This window comes from Myodes glareolus, chromosome 21 (genome assembly GCF_982192425.1).
Source record: "Myodes glareolus chromosome 21, mMyoGla1.1, whole genome shotgun sequence".
Taxonomy (NCBI): domain Eukaryota; kingdom Metazoa; phylum Chordata; class Mammalia; order Rodentia; family Cricetidae; genus Myodes; species Myodes glareolus.
In genome coordinates, this window is record NC_142046.1 from 31,502,074 (window position 1) to 31,519,462 (window position 17,389).

The 17,389-nt window shown below is 39.9% G+C and overlaps 1 long non-coding RNA gene across 1 annotated transcript in view; it reads right to left on the reverse strand.

Moving 5' to 3' along the window:
• LOC125395078 (uncharacterized) overlaps nt 1–16,686 on the reverse strand; it is a 52,402-nt gene extending 35,716 nt beyond the window's left edge. The window contains exon 1 of the long non-coding RNA XR_007230439.3: nt 16,504–16,686. This is a non-coding gene — a long non-coding RNA (uncharacterized LOC125395078). The remainder of the gene's footprint in view (nt 1–16,503) is intronic.
• Nucleotides 16,687–17,389: the final 703 nt, after the last annotated feature.

Genomic DNA, 17,389 nt, shown 5'->3' on the forward strand with positions numbered 1-17,389 from the left:
GAAGAAGAAGAAAGAAACTACATAACTTTGCTCAGGTGTTAATTTAGCAGAAGCTGGGAGAAAGAATGAGTCAGGAAAATGTTTTCCCAGAATGCAACTTAGCCTTTCACCCCAACTTTTCTCTTCAATGCACCAAATCTGGTGTTGATGTTGAAGTCATCTGACAACTTGTAACTCGTCTATACGCAGGTCCGCATAAGCTACAAGTGTCTATTTTTACACCCGAGCAGCCATTTCCCCAGGAGCTCACCCTGCCTTTCAGCAGCTCCTCTGTCGTCCTGAGAGCTATCCCCTCCTTTGGAAGCAAGTCTCTTGTTGGACGCCTTTAGAAAGTCGCCTTCCAGTTCCTAATTACCTCGGCAGCTGCCTAACACAGCTTCCAGACTCAAACCTCTGTGGAGTCTCCATTTTAATACTCAGCATTATCACCGACTGATGTGGAGAGAACGATTGCTTCTGTGCCTGTCAGGAAAATGATAGTCCTGGTATTCACCGGCCTCCTAGGAAACAAGGCTGCCAGGCCACCGGGAGTAGGGAATGGTGCTCTAGCCCATGAACCATCAGGCATACAAAAGGGGAAGTGGCTTTATGCTGTGTTTTGTTCTTGGCATCAATTATATCACATGCTCAAGTGCCATCATCAACAAATCTGTATACACTGCAGAAGCATCTTATAAGCTAAAAGTAATTAAGGCAAATACCACTGACACACAACTCAGCACAACGTTAACACGGCAGTCATTCACGGCAACACAAACACAATGCCCAGCTCCAGATCAAAGCCTGTTTATCTCAGGAAATATCACAGTTACATATTCGCTCAAAAATGGTTTCTGTAAGAACTGACTCTCTGGCTCGTCTAGAAGAATAAACCTATGGAGTGTAAGTGGGTGGAGTTTTTACAGTGCCGTCATGTGCTGATAAGGTGCTTAGCTTGCCCACAATCCGCAGGGGAACATCAGTGAAACTCATCAGACTTCCACAACGAACAAAAGGTCTGCTGAAAGCATGAGGCAAAGGGGGAAAAAGGGAAAAAACAAAGAAAGAAATGATTCAGATGGAAAGGGGAGGAGGACCTTACAGGAAGTGACCTTTATCACAAAAGAAAAATCAATGTTTAACTTCATTGGTGGTGACATTTATAGCAAAGTGTCATTCAATTTGAGACTTATTTTCAAAGGCCAATAATTGTCACTGTTTCATCTTCAGCTTCCTCTTCAACCATCTCATCCTTCCTTTCTCACTGACAGTTTCAAAAAAACAATATCCAGCTTCAGTAGAAAGTTTTGTGAGAATGAGATTCTTTCACGAAAATGAAAATAAATATAAAAATAGCTTGATCCGATTTAAATCCTAAGTAATTATTTCTTCCTTTAGTTACCTATAAGACCTTCCAATGCTCAGTTCCTCTCACACTGAGCTCATCTTAGCTGGTAATTTAGGAATAACCTCCTCTTGATAGATTTTTCTGCATCTTATCAAATACTCATTTCCGTGAAAATACCCATATATCACAGAATTGATGGATTGGTTTCACAAAGGTTATCTAACCTTTGATTCCCCAAACTGCACCTTTTGCTTGAGTTTCAGAGGATTTTTATGCAGAAGAGTTGTCAAGGGTGAACTGACTTCTGTTCACAGTGGAGGTGAGAAGAGATGAATGCACTGCTGGAGAATGTTATGGGCTGATGAGTGGAGCCTCTATTCAAAGGAAGACTGTATGTTAGTCTTCCTGAGATTCAGGGTTTGCACCTTCCAGAACTCAGGTCTGTCATCTTCCCTCCAGCCTTTCCCTATGATTCCTTACTAGGGTACCACAGTGTATCTTGGGGGCGGGAGAGAAGAAAACTTGAGAGTCCAGGGAAGCAGTGACAACATTCCATTATATCAACTATTCCAAAAATCGTTTACACCAAGGCAGTGGAATGGTCCACAAGAACGTAATGTGTGGCCATTCATTTGCTTATATTTCTGGACAGAATCTTGCTACATCTATATCCCAGACTTTCTTCAAGTTCTGGCTCTACCTGACTCAACCTCCCAAGTGCTGGGATTACATGTGTACAACTATTATCCGTTCTTTGGTTGAGGGGTATCTACACTGTTTCCAGCTTCTGACTATTACAAATAGCATTGCTACAATGGGACTCTAAACATTGTTAATATACAGGATACTTGAACTGAGGATTCCATCTATGTTTTCATAGGGCTCCCAACCATGACAGAACTAACTCCTTTCTAATAAAGAATGAACGAACTCACACAAACGAGACAATATAAATACCTGGAATAGCAACATCTTCAGCTGAAGCCCCATGTGCACTGACAGTCTTATCAGATTCTCTCACACAAAGCAGAGGATCACGCAGAATTATGCAGGAGAAAGAAACAGAAAACCAAGAAAAACAGAAAGGCATAGGGGAGAAAGCAAATTCTTTTGCTGCTTAAAGATTTAATAAGATTCATTCTTTTGCCTTCAAATTTCCTGATGTCATTGTTTTTAACAGCTGAGTAGTACTTCATTGTGTAAATACCACATTTTCTTTATCCATTCCTTGGTTGAGGGGCATCTACGCTGTTTCCAGGTTCTGACTATTACAAATAACACTGTTACAAATATAGTGGAGCAAGTGTCCTTGTGGTATGATTGAACATCCTTTGGGTATATGCCCAAGAGTGGTATAGCTGAGGCTTGAGATAGATTGATTTCCAATTTTCTGAGAAACTGCCATATTGATTTCCAAAATGGCTGTACAAACTTGCAATTCTACCAGCAGTGGAGGAATATTTCCTTTGCTCCACATCCTCTCCAGCATAAACTGTCATTAATGGTTTTTATCTTAACCATTATGGTTGGTAGAAGATGGAATCTCAGAGTCATTTTGATTTGCATTTCCCTGACGGCTAAGAATATTGGACATTTCTATAAATGTATCTTGGCCATTTGAGATTCTTCTCTTGAGAATTCTATGTTTAGATCTGTACCCTATTTTTTAATTGGATTATTTGGGTTTTGATATCTATTTTCCTGAGTTCTTTATATATTTTGGAGATTAGTTCTCTGTCAGATGTGGGTTGGGGAAGATCTTTTCCCATTCTGTAGGCCGCTATCTTGTCCTATTGACTGTGTTCTTTGCCTTTACAGGAGCTTTTCCGTTTCATGAAGTTCTATTAATTGTTGATTTTTGTGTTTGTGCTATTGGTGTTATAGTCAAGAAGTAGTCTCCTTTGCTGATGCTTTCAAGGGCAGTTCCCACTGTCTTCTATCAGGTTCTGTGTAACTGGATTTATGTTGAGGTCTTTGATCCACTTGGACTTGAGTTTTTTATAGATATCGATCTATTAAAAAAAAATCACCTGAGTGAGGTAACTCAGACCCAGAAAGACAAACATGGTATATAAAGTAAAAGATAACCATGCTACAATCCACAGCCTCAGAGAGACTTAGTAAAAGGAGGCCCAAAGAAGGATGCATGGATTTTGCTGGAAAAGACAAATAGAAGAGAAATACTGGGTAGACTGGAGGCAGGTGGGGACAGAAACATGAGGGATCGGGTTGGGGGAGTGGATGGAGGGAAAAGACGCTGAAAGAGGTGTCTTGACCCAGGAGGAATTTGGGAGTCAGGTAGAAACCTGGTTGGTGCAAGGGAAACTCACAGAAATCTACAAGGATGATCGCAGCTAAGACTCCTAACAATAGTTGAGAGGGCGCCTAAACTGACCATCTCCTGTAATCAGATTAGAGACCACAATTGTCATCAAAGCCTTCATCCAGTAATTGATGGAAACAAAGTCAGAGTTCCATAGTCAAGCACTGGGCCATGCTCGGGAAATACTCTTGAAGAGAGGGAGGAAGGATTGTATGCGCCAAGGGGGTCAAGGTCATCAGAAACAGTTAACCTGGGCTCATAAAAGTTCACAGAGTCTGGACTGACAGCTACAGAATCTGCATGGGACCCTCTACATACGTATAACAGTTGTGTAGCTTCATCTATTTATGGTACTCCTGTCATTGCGAGTAGGGCCTGTCTGGCTTTTTGGAACATATTCCTCATACTGGGTTGCCTTGCCCAACCTTAATACAGGGGAGGAACCTAGTCCTACTTTAAGTTTATATGCCATGTTTGTTGACACCCTTGCAAGGCCTGCCCATTTCTGAACAGAAATAGAAAAGGAATGGTTTTGAGGGGAAGATACAGGGGAGGTAGAGAGAGAGAATGGAATGAAAGGGAGGAGAGGAAACTGCAGTCAGGATGTAAAATAAATGAATAAATTTAATTAAAAAGCATTTAATAAGAACTCCTTTTATTATTATCCATTAAATTGTCCTTTAACTTTTATGTTTTCATTGTTGTACACACTTCTTGTTCACTATGAGGGAATAGAAATAGTGCCTGAATTTTCTTTCCTATTGTTCTGAACATTTCATTTTATGCATGCTCACTAAGTCCAAGGTGAGATGGCACTTTCCTGGCCCCTTGTAATTAAGCTAAGACAGGCATTTTATTTTGCCAACAGTATGTAAACAAAGATAATATCCATTTGGGGAGCAATGTACATTGAATGGCAATTTTTAAAGACTTCCTTCTTTCTACAGTTATGATTAGAAAACTCTCCAAACAAAGATTTCATCAGCCTGGCTCCAAACAGAAAACCCAAGAAAGACCAACCACAGTGGGCAAGTCATGAAATTCTTGTTTAGGGACCCTAAGACTTAGAGGCTTTTATTGCAGAGCAATGCAGCTTTAAACCTATCTGACACACTCGTTCTTGATGGTTATGGTTAATTCAGAGTGCCAGAAAGTGTTTTGTACAGTTAATTTTTCAAAACAAATAAACGAGCCTTTTGGAGACCTGTTAGAAGGACACATGGAGGTTTTCTGCTGGGAGCATATTATACTAGTTACAGCGTCATCTCAATAGACTTCTCCCCATATTCATTACCCTCTAGTTCAATGTTGGTTTATAGAGAAATATTTTTGTCCTCATCACAGACATTTTAAGGGATTACTGTTAGTGGATAACTTTTACAAGTATATAGCAGCTGTATATTTGCCAGAAATAGTCATCAGCAAAACAGAATTGTTATTGTCATGATTATTTTATCATCTTCAATATCCTGCAGCTGAGCAACGCATGATTTTGAGCAACAAATAAAATTTAGCCAGTTCAAAGCAAGGGTATAAACCTAACTCTCCCATGAAGTTGAAGCTGTGGAAATACATTTATCTAGAAGTATTTTTACTTTCATTTTTTTGAGCTGAGGAAGGGAACTAAATATACTCGATGTCTATATTTAAATAAAAAAAAATGTTGCCCAGCCTTTCCAGAACAAAGTCTTATCCAGCTGTTGGCATCTTCTATGTAATAGCATAATCACTAATTCTAACTCTACTCCATCCCTTGTGTCCTGGAAATATCCTGGCAAAGGTTTAATATGTTGTTTCTTAATCTGGCACAAATCCTCTCCTAAACTTGATGTTCAGCCCAATTGAAGAAAAGTCAAGAACAAAAATATTTTCATTATTCAATCTAGTTGAGTGGACACCAGTGAACCTGGGTTAGAAATAGTCTGCTCAATTTCCACTTGTGTGGACAGCAGAGGGACTATCAAGGACAGATCCAAGCAGAGGAAATAGAGCAGTGTTCCCTTCATTGATCATATCAAGCCATATCATAAGCATGTGAATGCCATACTAGAATTGACAGTCTATTATCATCACACACGAACACCAGAATAAAGCACAAAATTCTGAGTAAAATCAAAGTAACTTGCGTTGTTTCTTAAACATCTGCTTTCCTTTACTTGTAAAAAGGGCTCAATGCACCCCTCTTTTCATCATTTATGTTTCTCAACTATGGCTTTTGATTATAAGTCAATTTTCATTTAAAAAATAGCTGTACCCTTAAGATTCTTTTTCTTTCCACCACCATTATCATAAATTCATCAAAATATCTCCAGTAAACAGACATACAGCCATGTTATTTATCCAACTGTATATCCTCTCCCAACAGAGCTCTGCACATGGAGTTCACAGATTAGTAAATCTCTGGAAGGTGGTTTAGTTTTGCCTTTTTCCTTTAAATAATGAATCTTGAATTCACTGGTGGATGAATTAGATGAATTGGAGAGAAATTTGAGAGAAAGAGAGAGAGAGAGAGAGAGAGAGAGAGAGAGAGAGAGAGAGAGAGTTAGTTTTGAAACAAAACCATGGGATTTAGATCTGATCTGCTACTTGCTACATCGACCTGGTTAACCTCAAACACATGGTAATCCTCCTGCCTCAGTCTCTCTAGTACTAAAATTACAGGCATGCACAACCATACCCAGCAGCAAGAAAAAAAATATATTCTTATTTAAAGCTACTTAATTCATGTTTCTGGTTTGTTTATTTTTGAAACAAATATTGTTTATTTTTGTCTCCCTATGTACCAAGTGCTGACTTGGAAGTAGTGATTCTCCTGACTTAGACTTCAGACGTGTCCCACCATGTCTGGCTCTGTAGTGATTCACAATTGTCCAGTTGTTTTCTGCCTTCTAATGAAGCAATTTCACATGATGTGCTAGTTCGTTTTTGTGACGAATTTTATAAGAGAGCTAATATTTCCTACTACAGTAGTGTTTATCATTATAGATAATTGATCCTTTCTTTTAAGTGGGGGTCCTTTCTGTGCTTCAAGACTGGGTATTCTGTACTAATACAGATGACAGAGATACGACAAGAGTTAGGACTTAATATATGAAAGTTACTTGAAAGATTTCTTTCTTCAAACTACATATGTTATCTTTACTTTAGGTTTCAGAATACTCTGTGGTCTGGAGAAATTCCTTTCATGGTTCCAGGATTCTATGCTTCAGCAGATTGGGTAGCTCCTTAAATGTGTTTGCTTTTGTGTTGTTTTGTTTCCTGTTTACTGTAAATAGCTTTTTTTTCTCACATAATATAACCTGATTATGGTTTCCCTTCCTCTCCCATCTTGATCCACCTCCCTTTTGTCCCTCCTTAGCAAACAAACAGGCTTCTATGGGCATAGAATATGCCCATAGGCATAATAATGAAATAGAATGAGATAAAACAAAAACTAATACATCAGAATAGGATAAAACAAACAAAGGGATAGATCCCAAGAAACAGTATGAGAAATTGTTAAAGCTGCAGAGGCCCACTTGTTAGTATACTCAGAAATCCCCTCACAAAAAAACCCACGAAACTGAAGCCATTATGTATACGAAAAGGACCTGAAGAGTAAAAAGAAAGTAAAACTACATACATGTATATAAAATAAAAAGATAAATTTAAAAAAAAAAGACCTGATGCAATATCATGAGACAAGGAATCTCTAAAGATTCCATGGTGTTCATTTTCTGTTGCCCATCTATTGCTGGGCATGCAGCCTACCCTGTAGAGGAGTTTGCTTCCGTAGTGAGACTCCCATAGAAAAAGCTAAATCTTCATTTGCAAGTGGCCATCAACTGGAGATAGCTTTTGGGTTAGGGAATAGAGGCATGTGTCCACTTCTCCTTTCTGCTCTCGGACCCCATCTCATGCCAGCCTGGGCAGGCCCTGTGCATGCTGCCTCAGTCTCTGTGAGTTCGTATGCTCATTGATCCTGTTCATGTAATTGAGAGGATCTTGTTTCCTTCGCGTCCTCCATCTTCTCTGGCACTGACACTTTCTCTACCTCTTCTTCCATGGGATACTCTGATTCCTGAGAAGAAGGATGATGGGGATACCCCATTTAAGGCTGAGTGTCCCAAGGCCTCTCCGTCTCCTCTAGACTCTCTAATGTCCAGCCATGAATCTCTGTCCGTGCTGTAGGAGGAAGCATCTTTGATGTCTGCTGAGGAAGACCATCATCTATGAATGAATATGAGTATAGCCGAACGAACATCATTAGGAGTAATTTTATTGCTCCTGTCCCCCTTCTTCTTTCTTCTTTTCTTTTTCTTTCTTTTTGTTTCTTTCTTTTTTTTTTTCTTAGAACAGTAGTATTTTGTTTTATCAAAGGTCCCCAAACCATCTAGTCTTAGGTTCTTGTGTACCTAAGCAGCTCGGGTATGGTTTCTGTCTCGTGGAGTGAGCCTTAAGTCAAGTCAAGTATTGATGGATTACTCCCACACGCTTTGTGCCACCATTGCCATAGCATATCCTGCAGGGAGGACACCAGTGCATATCAAAGACTTTGTGGCTAGGCTGGGGTTTATGTTTCCTTTGGTAGTCTACAGAGTGCCTTCCTGTACTAAAGACATGGAAGAGAATACGCTATGAAGGCACCAGCTCGGCTTCTCCATGTTCAGCGAATTGTGCAGGTTTTATCTTCAGCAATAGGGCTTTGAATGCTTTTGTTTTTGTAGCATTTGAACATTGGATTATTTCCTTCTTTCTTCTAAAATTTATGTGCAGCGAGAAAGCTAGAATTAATTTAGAGAGCCAATAGGCTGAATTTGCCGCTAAACCTCTAACAGCAAGGCGAGCCTGGCTTCTTTGTCTGCACAGACAAACATGCCTGCTTTGTCTTTCATCGAATTGGAAACATTTGCTTTGATAACTGGGCCTGTCGAGTTGCCTATTTTCACCAAACACCTCTGTCTTGTATATAACTGGCTTTGCCATATAGTCTGCCAGCATGAAACAGCGGCGGATGAACCTTCTGAAACACAGAACTGAAAGCGGCTCTATTCAAGAAAGGGATTAAAGCACCAGACTTTGCAAACTAGGCTACAGCCCCAAACCACAAGATTGTCTTGATGCATATGATTGGGAAGGACTAATTAGAAGAGAGGATGTCATTTTATTTTCTAACCAGCCTTCTCTGATCTGAAGCCATGACGCCTCCTCACTTGTTACCTAGCAACCCTTCTTTGTATATGTAAGATTCCTCTATTCGAGCATTGTTATTCAATTTATTTGCAATTTTAAGTGTCTGATTTTTCTGTAGGATTGTCCCACCCAGGTGTGTTGGCCTTAGACTCTAAAATACCAGGAGTGACCTAGGAAGTGAACAGCACAGCCCTTATGCCGCCATTGCCCCCTCTAAGATGATGCTAAACAAAAACCTGAGGATTCATCTTGATCTGGGTGATTATACCAGAAGCCCCCCGTTTTGCAGCCCTTGCCAACTGCCCTCTGCCCAACCCAGAAATCGCTTTTATCTTGATGGAAAGAATATATGCAGGACTGGTTTCTTTTAACTCAGTGGAAAAATGACTATCAATTTAAACATTAACTTGTGTCCAACCTAATCATGAAGTTAAAAACAGAACTCGTTTCTGCACATCACAGAATTTCTCAGAAAAGCATCCAACTAAACTCCAGGATTTCACCTAAACCCTAGCAATATGTAAATAAGTAATCAGCTACATTTGGAAGCGTACCTTTTAATCAGGTAGTTCAGATGCATAATCACCTCCAAATCAAACTGCCATTAGAGGCCATTAACTCCTGAAGGTAGGAATCTCGGTTGGCGACCAGAATTCTATCAGAGACATCCTTGCTGCCTCCGCTCTTCGAATTGTTGTAGAACCCGGGCTTGCGCTTAGCTCTTAGTTCTTTCCAGTTTAACGGGTACAATTGATTGATTGAGAGGGGGAAATGTTGTTGATGGTGGTGAGAGGGTGTTTAGCTGTCATGGTTTTGCTCTTTTATTTTCTCCTTAAAAGAGAGCTGTGGTTATTTCCAATCACCAGATAAGAATTAGGAAGATTAGCAAACAGGAAAGGCTCAGCACTTAAGTTGTTTTTCAAAAGGTCTGCAGTCACTTGTTTCTTGTAATTTTGCCGAATGGGTCACTGGAGAATTGTTTCTAACACTAAAACTCTAATACCTCCAGATGACCAAATCCCAGCACATACGGATGAACTGTATCTGAAACACGATGTACTATGCACTCTGGTGATATCTCTGTCTCAATTGCACGGTATCCTGCCTTCCCAGTAGCCCCGGTGAAGGAATCCCCATCTTTATTCATGGCAATACCCAAATAGTTCCAAAAATCTCGCTACCATTCTTTGGGGGAGTTTATCCAGAAAAGGAATTTGAAAGCATTTGCTGTCTACCTCCTACTGTGCTGATGGGAGGGGGGGTGATAAGGGCAACAGGTGGACTCTAAGTCCTAGGATACTGAAGCAGTGGGATGTATGGCCTGCCAAATTTAGATAACTCAATTAAAACAACCTCCGTTCCCCCATGCAAAGTAAAAAGAAAAAAAAAAAAAAGCCGGGAGCTGAGGAAGGAGGAGGGTGGGCAGAGGTGACAGCAACTGTAGATTTTCTTCCCTGGGTCATTAGCTCTGTTTATATTTCTATAGCATAACTGCATTACAAGCCAGAATGGTTATTTTTGCCTCTGCCTCATCACTCAGTGCAAAGGGCAGAGGTGAATGCCTCTGAATTCACACAGCTGCTCGCTGGAAGAAGGCATTTGGAAAACAGTTCAGTAACACTGGCCTTTATTTCCCTGAAAGACATATTCCCCTCCGAAACCAAGCTTGCACCCAGCCTCCTGCAAAGCCCTCCCAGGTTTAAAGCAATTTCTAGTTCTTGTGCCAGCCGGAGGTATGCAAAGATTTCTCCCAGCAGGAAGTCACTCATAGACATCACATGAATATTTAAACAATGGGAAGCCAGCAAAAAGATTCGTTCACGCTGCAGGACGATAGTGACTTCTGAAATTATCACAATTATCATTCCATTATTGCAAAACAAATTACCTGATTTATTATGCTCAGCCTCGATCTCTTCCTGATCTATTACACAACCGGTTACTTAGCCATTCTACGCAAACAGCGCTTGCATCGACTGCTTCATTAATGTTTTGATTATTATAAATCTCAGGAACTCAATCCCCAGCCTAGGCTAGAGGCAGCTCTCTCCCTCAGCACCTCTCCGTGAAGAAGGCCATCAGAGAATTTGAGAGTGGGATGCGATGAGGTAGTCTCTGGAATGCTGGGAAGCTGGTTAGCTCATCTCCTCGCTTTCCCTGCAGGGCGGATGCTGTTCCTCACTTATAGCCCACAGCAAAAAAGGGCCACCAGGCCCAAATCAGTAGAAGATGCTACATTAAAAAAAAAAAAAGATACAAATTCTACTAACAACAATGAATTCGGACACACAAATTTCTTCCTGATTTTTTTTTCTTAAAGAATAAAAGATGAAGATGGAAAGCCCTGGAGGAATTATAGCAGTTGAGTCATCAGTAAAGTTAGAGACGATTCTGGAAGCCAGGTTTTCCCATCACCCCTCCTTTTCACTCTTCATGTATCCTGTAAACCAACCCTTGTTTACCCTCCTAGCGAAACTCAGCAGAGCTGTCGCATCTCACCAGTGACACAGCGGGGCAAGAGAAGAATTCTGGGTCAAAAAGTGGGACAACTGATTTGGCAAAAGAAGCTCATGAGAACATGCGAGTCACCGTGCGACAACCCTTCGGCGCCGGGACAACACCGCCGCCGTCGAAAAGTGTTCGCAAAGAGCCTGTCTGTGGTATACTAAAGACTAAATGGGCTGCTGTGTCAGGCAGACTAGAGGTGGAAAACTGAAACTAAATTTCATGCGTTGTGAAATGGCTTGGCAAATTATTTCAAGCTTTACCTGTCCAGCAACAACTTTAACCATTTCCTCGTTGTGGGTCTTGTTATTGGGGGATGGGCACAGTGGCGTCATCTGTCCTGGGTATGAATCTAAAACACTGGTTGGTTGCTCTAGCAAACTGCTAATGAAAGCTCTAGATAAATTCACCTGCTGTCTCTTGCCGATCCCACCGTGTACTCTAATATGGTGTGTTAACCTCGACAGCACTATCCCAGAGTAAGGGAGAACAGGACAGGAGGGAGGAAGAGAGGTAAGGAGAAGGGCAGAATGAATGTAGAATCATCAGGACTCAAGAAGCAGCTGACCTTACAGACCTTGTGATGCTCATGATGCTCCTATTACAATAAGCACTTTTTGATAGCACAGAACATTGCACAAAAGGACAGGACACAATCCCAGTCCTTAAGGAGATACAAATATTGAACACATTTTTCTCCATTGAAAAAGAATGAAGAAAATAAATTTGAAAGCCACCGCTATACATTGCTGAGCTAATACTAATTTCTTGGTTGCTTGTTGGAGACCTTCACAGTCCTTGCATCTGGTAACCATGAAGAAAAAGGCTAAGACGGCATTGCAACTTGTGCTTCGAGGGTCAAAATCAGACCAAGATTCAAGAACCATTTAGACCGAGATTAGAAACAATAACTCTTAACCCTCTTCCAAAACAATGCCACAAAGAAACATAAAAGCAGGAACATGAAGGAGAGATGTACAGTCACCTGGTGTACAGGGATCTCAGTAGGTTTGGTGCAGGATATTAAGGGAAGGTGTTTTCCCAGACACAGACTAGAAGAATGGCCGTCACAGGAACACAGCTAACTCTGTTTATAGCCAAAGCTAGACTGGCCTGACCTAGGAATGAAAACACCATGCTTAAGTCTTTCTATCTTCTACAGGTAGAAGTGGTCATTTGTCTCCCACAAAGGGTGCAGAGAAATACCGTAATTAGCTGCAGTTGTCTCTTTCATTCAAACTGAATTGAATGAAATAACACTCAAAAAAAAAAACTTCCTCGCTTCACATTGGGGAAAGTGTATATCTTCAGCAAGCAGAAAAACCAACTCTTTTATAGTTAACAATATTAATTGGGAAAATGACATTTTGGGATAATTTTTCTAATCATTAAATTTTCAGGGTCAACATTTTTTTCAAGGTTTGATTTTCCTATCAATCATTAATAGTTGTAGGCCAAACATGGATGCCTGCCTCTAATTCCAGCATTCAGGAAGCAGAAGCAGGTAGATGTCTGTGAGTTCATATCCAGTGTGGTCTACACAGAGAGTTCCAATCCAGCCAATTCTGCTGCATACTGAGACCCAGTCTCAATAAATAAATGTTAAAATTGTTAAGGTGTTTTACATCTAAATGAGTATGTGCCGAAAGGACCTTGCAGCGAGATGTAAGTACAAAACTTGGAGACTTTGAAGGAAAACACTGAGTTGCATTACAAAAATTTTGAAAGATTGATCTAATTGTTATTGTAAAAATTCTTTGTATTTTAGTATAATCATCTATTGTCTAACTCAGACATATATCTTGCCACAAAACAAGTTGTAATTGGCCTTTGGCACCCCAAGCGGAATAAAGCAAGGAAAGATTTTGGCAGACATCAGTTAACATTCTCCTACTATCCTTTGTAAGATGTTGGTTTTATACTCTTGTTTTTTTGGAACAGAAAGGATTCCTTTTAATTAGGAGTAAAGATGTTTTCCTGCGCACTGTGACTCTTTCGGTCCATTTACTAGTCAATAAAGAGGCTAAGGAAGTATTTCTGCCATTTTGAATCTAAATCAAAATAGCGACAAAAGAGACAGATACCTCTGTCTTGCCATGCACCACGCTTCCATTTCTGAAGCTCCAGCCTGAAAGTCAATAAACCTAATTATAAGCACGTTTCCTATTTTAAGTCACATCTTATTTATTCTTGGAAAATGTCAAAAATTTATACAACGTAATTTTGTTCATATCCACCTACCTACCGCCAGCTCTCTGGTGTATCTTCAACATGTTTCCTTTCCAAATTCATATCCTTCTTTTAAATAATATATATGATTAATAACCTACTGGATTCAATTAGCATGTAAGCCCATATGTACATGGGTATGGTACTAATACACTGGGATGCTGTGGGACGATGGTCTTGTACCCTGTAAAGATTTGTCAGTTATATTGGTTTAATAAAATGCTGATTGGCCAGTAGCCAGGCAGGAAGTATAGGCGGGGTAACCAGAACGGGGGAATTCTGAGAAGAGGAAAGGCTCAGTCTGCAGTTGTTACCCAGACAAAGAGGAAGCAAGATGAGAATACCTTGCTGATAAAAGGTACCAAGCCACATGGCTAACACAGACAAGAATTATGGGTTACTGTACGATATAAGAGTTAATAAGAAAGCCTGAGCTAATAGGCCAACCAGTTTATAATTAATGTAGGCCTCTGTGTGTTTCTTTGAGACTGAACTGCTGCAGGACCAGGCGGGACAGAAACCTCTGTCAGCACTGGGGCATGAACAATCTAACAGGAGGCACATCTGAAAGAAAAATGATTTTCCCTCTCTCAGCAATAATCAACTACTAATAGCTCTTCAAGGGCCCAGCAGCCTCTTCCCCAGCCATTCCGGAATTTTGACTGGCTTGATATTGTGCAGGTCATGAGCAGGTCACCACAGTTGTGGTAACTTCATATGTTTAGTGGACATGTTACATCCAGAAGATAGCCTATCATTACCCTCTTCCACAGCCTCCGGCTTTCTATTCTTTATGCCTCTTCCACAATATTCCCTAAGCCTTGATGGTAGGGATATAAAGGAGCCACCAAAGGATAAGCACTCAGAGTCGCTTCTTTGCAGCGCTTTAACCAGTTATGAGTCTGTATTATGAGTTATGAGTCTACCCATTGCAAATACCTCCTCTGGCTAAATTTGAGAACAACACCAATCTATGGACACAAATTGAAAGAGAATAGACATCAGTGATCTTAGGCAGTGCTGGAACCCACATCTTACAATATTGGCATGCCAGACAAAATGTTTAGAGGACAGTATGACTACGTGACCATTTGGAAAAACAGCAACAGTAGATTCTCCCTAGGGTCAGGGTCCTCCACGGATGCAGACTTTTACCCAGGTTTATAGTACTAAGCCTTAAATCCTATGGAGCAAGCATCAAAATTATTCAAAAAGTGGTTGTTTACCTCTATAATCAACATGCCACTATTGCACAAGTGGATTCATCTTGCCCAGCTTGCCATAATGTAACATGTCCATAATGTAACATGCAGAGTCCGGTGATAGGTAAGGTCATTGGTGTGTTTTGACACCAGCAGGTTACACAGCATCTTCCAGCAATCTGGAAGCTATCCAGCAGGTAGAGAGTTTCCTGACTGTCTCTATGTCCTGCAGTTTTGGTTTCTTCAACAATAGAATCTTACCAATTAGCTACAGTGGGTAACCAAGAGCAAAGGAAATAACCTTTTTTATTCTGGTTATTTTGGGTACTCTGGGTCCTCTTTGACCATACGAAACTATCTTATGCCTGGTGCTGAAATGTTCATTTTAATAACCCGTGTCTTCTAGGGGTAGCATTGTCCACTCATGTAAGGTTCAAATTTACTTTTCATCATTATATTTTGAAATTATCTTACAAACTAGTAGATTTCCATAAGATGTCTTTATTGACAAGGAGTTTGCAAAATCTAAAAAACAATAATTATGTAACCAAATAAGTGAGAAATATCAGACTTGACAATATGTTGTGTGGGTTAATCATTGTTTCTTGTGTGTCTACACCAAGAATTCTGAACATGCAGGAAGATGTCTAAAATAAAAATAAGAGCTGGGTCACACAAAATTTTGTGAATTAGAATTTGAAGAACTATTGAATACTTAGGGAAAATTTGAAATTCTCATAAAAGATAGTGAGACCCAGTTGAACCTGGACATCCCAGATATACTCTGGCCTTAAGCAAATAGATTTCAGCAATATGAGAAGCAAACAGATTTACATCTTTCCAAAGTTCTAAATAATGCCAAGGTTATCAATCAATCAATCAATAAAATAACATCATTTACAAAGGAAAGAACAGCAAAACTCTCAGCAATTTTCAGATATCTCCAAACTGAATGTTTTGTCCACTAGCCACTGTTTCATAATGCTTCTGAATAAGTCCTCCAACTGCCCTTTGCCTCCTTGGTCATTCATATGACTCAACAGAATACATACCCACCAGGCCTATCTATTTTATAGAGCAGTACTTTGGGTAGACAATTTGTTCAAGAATTTCACCTTGCAAATAGGTTAACTGGCAGAGAATAGGAGAACAGGAGAATATAAAACTGTCAAACAGAATCATATCAAATTGATGAGTTCCCAGAACACAAAGCCCATAGCACTGCTCACTATTTCCCAGTCATATTTAAGAAAATTTGAAGAATAAAAACCTAAAAACAAATCTGGTTTCTCCAAGTATATAGCCATGAAATAATAGACAAGAGAAAAAAATTCTACAAAAAAAAATAACATTTTCTGACATTACCAGTGTAGGAAAATACCAGTTCTCTAGTTAATTTGACAAGCGAGTACAAAATATATGAGACAAAGTGATCTACTTGGTTATTTAAGAGCCATAAATTATATTTTCTTTGTGCTTGGTACCAGGCTAATTTGACCAGCATTTCATTTAATTAATATTCGAAGAAACTATGAGCTGTTTAGCATTGCTAGCTACACTTTACAAATGATGAAAATGAAGCATCAAAAAGCAAAGAAGCTTACAAAAGATTATATTATTAGTAAGCAGGAGAGAAAAATTTCAGTCAAGGTAGACTGGTCCCAGAGTCAGGTGATGTAGAAGGTTATCTACGCCTTCTTACATGAGCCCACTTGTAAGTGGGCTCTTTCCACCAAGTTTCTTACCTTCTTTTTCTTTCATCAAAGATTATGTATCTGGTATTCCGTTTTCTTAGCCAACACAATAAATGTATGTTCTCACACCAAAATGTCAGTATATAGAAGGATAACACATGCTATTTAGGTGAGAGATATCCCCACAGGTTCACTTATGTGAACCCTTGGTTCTCCATTGGTGGTACTGCTTGAAGATTCTGGAACCTTTAGGAGGAAGTACATCACTGAGGACAAGCGCTCTGAGGCTTTATGACCTGACTCCAGGTCATAAAGGTAACTCTTAACATTCTCTCTGCTCTCCTTGGTGCAGAAAAAAACACGGTCAGCCAGCTTCCAGGCTGCTAGACTGGCCTCATGTTCTCTCTGCCATGCCTCTTCCATAACATTGGACAATGTCCTTTCTGGAACTACAATTCAATATAAGACATTTCTCCTCAAAGTTGCCGAGTTTTGGTTTTTTTTTTTTCTGTCAGAGCAACATAAAAGCAACTAATACGATGCAATTCTATTTAATCGCAGCATAGTAATGTGTGATTCAAGGCAGTATCTCATGGGAATTCTGCTCACTGATGTCCATGGTGACAACCTACAGTGTAGAATATCTATTTCTTTTGAAGCATCTAGTACAGTGTTTGTTTAGAACTCAATGCTGGTGTAAATCTCTTGAATTGTAAAAATACAGAAAGACTGTCTGTCCTACAATCCTGGCACATAGGTCACCTGCCTACTCAAAACAGTTGGTTGTCCACCACGACTCTTATAGCTATTTTGGCCTCAAAGTATTAAAAGTCCCCTCAAATGGGTCATATTGGCTAAGAATGCCCTCTTTCTTCTCAGAAGAGAAACTCACGCCTGTTACATGGGTGATTTACAATAGGCAGTCACATTCCAGCCA